We start from the raw sequence: 4,701 nt of genomic DNA on the forward strand, positions 1-4,701 counted from the left end.
GGGAAAAACTAAATGTTCCCCTATGACTGGGAGGCCCCAAAAAAAAAAAAAAAAAAAAAAAAAAGCCACTGCACACGGACAGAACATCTGCTTTTAGAAATCAGTATTCCCTGGATGGGTGCCTTTGAAAGTACTTTAGTGGGTGCCCTACTCCTTACATTCATCAGTGTGTGCAATCTGGTAACATCTTGCAAGCACGCCTGGCCGGGAAAGAGGATTGTATTATAAACGCCTAACAAAAGGATCTCCCTTTCCTTTCTCTCCTCCTTCTGCACTTACTAAGATAAATACTTCTAATTTTTAAAAAGATAAAAACTCTTCTCTCGTCATCCTTCACATGCCTCCTATCTCTCTGGCTTGATCTTTGAATGCTGTGCTCTTTAACTGTGAAACTAAAAGGGAAAAAGCTCACATTCACTTTCCAGTTGGAATTTCAAGGCTTGATTTTTCTTTTTGTAACCCAGCTTTCAGCTGTTAGTTGAAGGTCAAGCCGCTGTAGCCAAAAGCTTTCAAACTTCAGAAGACATAATTCAGCAAAATTGGCTGAGGTGCCAAAGGAAGGGAGGTACGATCATGTCTCTCTATGGTTAAGGATGACAATGCACATAAGAACGTATTAAGGGATGCAGCCTTTCACCTTCTGACACCTCACGTGGTCAGGACCACGTTTTTGTCACTTTGGGTGATCATTCTTCCAAGTATCAGGGACTTCAGCAGAATGTCCCGCTTCTCTGATTACAGTTGAGCGATGAAAAAGCGAAGTAGGATAAGTACAGCCTAACCTGGCTACTTTTGCCTTGTAAGAATAATAATTACTCTGATTTTTTAGATGCCTGAAGCCTTTTTTTTTCCTGATGTGCTACTGCCTAACTTACTGATAACTTCATCTGGAGTGGGACAGACACCACATCCTTACGAAAAACTGCCTCTTCAAAATGGTATTTTGGGAAAGCAGCAGCCAGCTCAGCGATAGGAGGTGTTCTGGAAATGCACTGCTGCTTCTCTACTAACGCTTGAATGCCATCTCTTGCACAGCTTGAATGGACAGGGAGAATTTATAATTTTTATTTCATTAAATAGTTACTGAGGTAGCAAACAAATTCAGCAAGCAGCATTTCCTTAACTTCAGAGTGAGTTTGTATTATTGGTGAAATTTTTGTGAGGACTCAAAGCTCTGCTGAATTTAGGATCTATCTAGAGCCCTAAACGGGAGATTTCATGGCTTAACAGACAGAAGAGTCCCAAATCCTTACCTTTGGTGGGTTTGTTTTCCAATCCCAATCAACATTTGGCTGTCCCTCCCATCTTGGAGGAGACTGCCCACAGCATGCTAGGCTGTCATCAGCCGTCGTAGCTCTGTGGTAGAGGATATGTGTCTCCCATACTGACAGACATTTAGACTGTATTGCACAGACACAACCATCATTTGTCATTGCTTTTCTCAGTAACTCCTTGTCGAAATTCCACCCACCATCAGCCAAAAATTGCAGTCAATCCTTCATTGGTTTTCGATTTTTTTCTTGGACTGGTGGGTTTGAATGTGCAAAAAGTGCAAAACCAGGGAGCTGAAAAGACAATCCTTTAGTTCTAAAAGCCACAACTACCTGTAGCATCTTCTGCTGTATACTTTCTTGACGAGTAGACACCTGCTTGACAATGTCAGGAAAATATATTTCCTTACCTCCATTCTGCAGCCAGACATACATCCCATCCCTTGTTTCTTCTTGGCATGCGGCCCATAACATTGATCTGCTCTCACTGGATTAGCCAGATCCTCATAGACAGCATTTCCCCCCTTCACTATACATGCTTCACCAACACAGCTAGATATCTTTCTTAGCACGGTACCCTTTGCTGCTGCCTTTCTGCCCTTTCTTCCTCAGACCACATAAAACCCATCTGTCAGAAACTGTAAAATTATTTCTTCTGTGATGTGAAATCTTCAAAGCCCTTCAAATATCCAGCACATGAAAACTCTTTTCTTTATCCCATTTAGGATTACAGACAAGAAAAAAAAAGCATAATGAAAAGGCAAGACAGTTCCTTCTTTGCACAGAAAATAGTTATTAACCTTCAGAATAAAAGCAGATACAATTTCAGTGATGGCCTTTTTTTTTCCAAGGGAATTTTGGGTAAGGTAATTGCTGAGGACAGAAACAAGCAAGTTGCAAAACAGCAACATCTCCCACAAATATTTGTCACACTTCAGGAAAGAGACTAAAACAAGCATTCCAACCCTGGCCTACTTTGGAGCTACCAGAAGTCCTACTTTGCACCAGTGATTTGCAATTTGTCCCCCTCCTGCCACTGTGTCAATCGCAGCTGAATTTGGTGACTTTCACCAATATCTCAAAGATGTGATCTGAGAAGTGTTTGAAGCAGAGCCCTTTGGATTACATTTAAGTTTCAAATCTCTCAATATTCACTTTTATAAGAGCAATATATTCATATATTCATATTACTATCTTTCACTTTCTTATTTTTATACTCATTGAGACACGAAAATGCTGATTAGAGTCAGTGGCCCAAAACCAAATGTCAATAAAATATCAGAGGAGAGTAGTAAACATACCTGTCTGAATACTTAGAAAATCTTTGGGGAGAACGTTCTTACTGCTTTGGAAAGGCAGACTCTTTTGTTTCTAGCTTCCATATCAACTGCATAGGAACAATTTGGAGGACATCATGAAAAGGATAAACAGGCAGAACAACAGGATGATTTGGCCAAAATAAGACTTCTCCATGAGAGCAAAGAGAAGTATAAAGAAACACAGCCCGAGCCACATATGCTGATAAGAGGACTACAGAAAACAGAGATGAATGACATGAAGCTTTGTGAGGTTCAGAGAACGCAGTCTACAACAAACATGTAAGTCAACATACGTTTTTAAGCACGTTATCAGCATCTAACCTCCTTTTTTCTTGCTATTTCTCAGATTTTGCTGGAACCCTGAGCCATCCAGGTTCTCTGCACACTTTTCTGCTCCCAAGGGTGAAACTGGTGTCAGCTTAGCAATCCCTGGGACTTTCCCCCACTGATTTCTCTTTACCTATTTGTTCACTTCAGCACTTAAAGGCTTATGCCTGAGAGCCGTTCATTTGGGCTCCCATCCTGCTGCAGCTGCTGTTGAAGCCACTGACAAAGCTGGTTTTGGCCTGAGGACTGGTATGATCCATTTCAGGAATTAGCAAGAACCAATCATCCCCATTCGAGGAAGAGGCAAAATTACATGGTCAGGGCCTTGTCCAGAGGGAAGAATGTAGGTACCTCACACTGCTGACAGTCCTTATCCTTCCGCCTTCTCAGCCAGGTAGACTCTGTCCCCAGAGAGGAGAAAGGGTTAAATATTAGGCAAAGTTCTATTTCAAATATCTCTAATCACTGCCCTTGTCGTGTGACCAATGCCAAAACAACGCCATGCTTTGCACTCCAGCAGGCCTGTCTCTTTTCAGGGATTCATTTGTTAATATTAGTTTGGAGGTGCTCATTTTGTTGAGTCAGTTCTAGGCCACACGGATGCAACAACATATTTATCAGTTTTCATTATCCTGTTTGTGGATTTAATCACATATTTGGGAACATCCTAAGTTCTTAGTCTCCCAAATGCTCCCTATGTGCTGGGAAAGCCAGAAGAGCTTCCCATAGGTTCCTGCAGGAACTGCTGGGCGCTGAGTTGTGCCAATCTCGTTTGATATATGTGGTTGCTGGATGGCCTTAACTAAGCTTCTTGACATGTTCATGTGTAATGAAAAACACTGTCAGCAGGGTCTGTGTTCCCTAAATACAGTTTCCATGAGACCAAGCAATAACAAATTATTTTCTCTTTCCCAATGACAAGGATATCAGAAAAACCAACCTACTGCTGCACTTCTTCCTTATTTTCCAAGATGTAGTAGAGAATAGGAAAAGGGTTGGGGGAGTTGGAAAGAGGTTTGAGTTTTATTTTGCTTCTATCTGTCCTCAGATACCATTTCACCACTTTGGTGGAGAGCATGAATTGCCAGCTGGTTTGTGTGGCACATCTGCATTTTAAGATCTCCAGTGGCTGCTAAAAAAAAAAACGAGATGTGTTTTCTTATGGAGGAGCTGTCCCACAGGCAGCTGCTGGCTGTTGACTGAGTTTCCAAGGCAAGCACCCCAACTCTGGAGTGTCCTAGGAAGCAGCTTAAATGTGCATCTGACCTCACTGCAATCTGCACTGCTGCTGCAGCAGCACACTCACAGAATTGCTTTTCAGATTGCTTGTAAATACGGTATTTCCTAAAGACCTTGAAAACACTAGATCATGCTCCAGCCATCCAGGGATGTTCCTCATCCTAGGCATTAACCTAGCTGGAGTGTGACTCCATCCCTTCCAGTGAGAGAGAGGGGGAAGAAGGAGGCTAAAGGGATTTCAGCATTCTAAAATGGAGAAGGTTGGTGCAATGTTGCTTATTTTAACTAAAGGTATTTCCATGGTCCTTATCACTGCAGCATCTGAACCAAGGCCAAAACTCCACTTTCCTGCCAGGTCTGAAAGGCTGGAAGCAGACAGCTAAGTCTGGTGAGCGGATACGGCTGAAGCATGCAAAAGGAGAAAGAGGAAAGGAGTGGGCAGTGGGGGAAAGGCTTGAGTACAGTTCAAGAAGGGATTTGGTGCCGTCCTTGGATCATGGCACAAATGGCATTTTTATTGGAAAGCCTGCTCTATCTCTGAGAGA

Source organism: Buceros rhinoceros, unplaced genomic scaffold (assembly GCF_000710305.1).
Source record: "Buceros rhinoceros silvestris isolate BGI_N320 unplaced genomic scaffold, ASM71030v1 scaffold9293, whole genome shotgun sequence".
NCBI lineage: Eukaryota > Metazoa > Chordata > Aves > Bucerotiformes > Bucerotidae > Buceros > Buceros rhinoceros.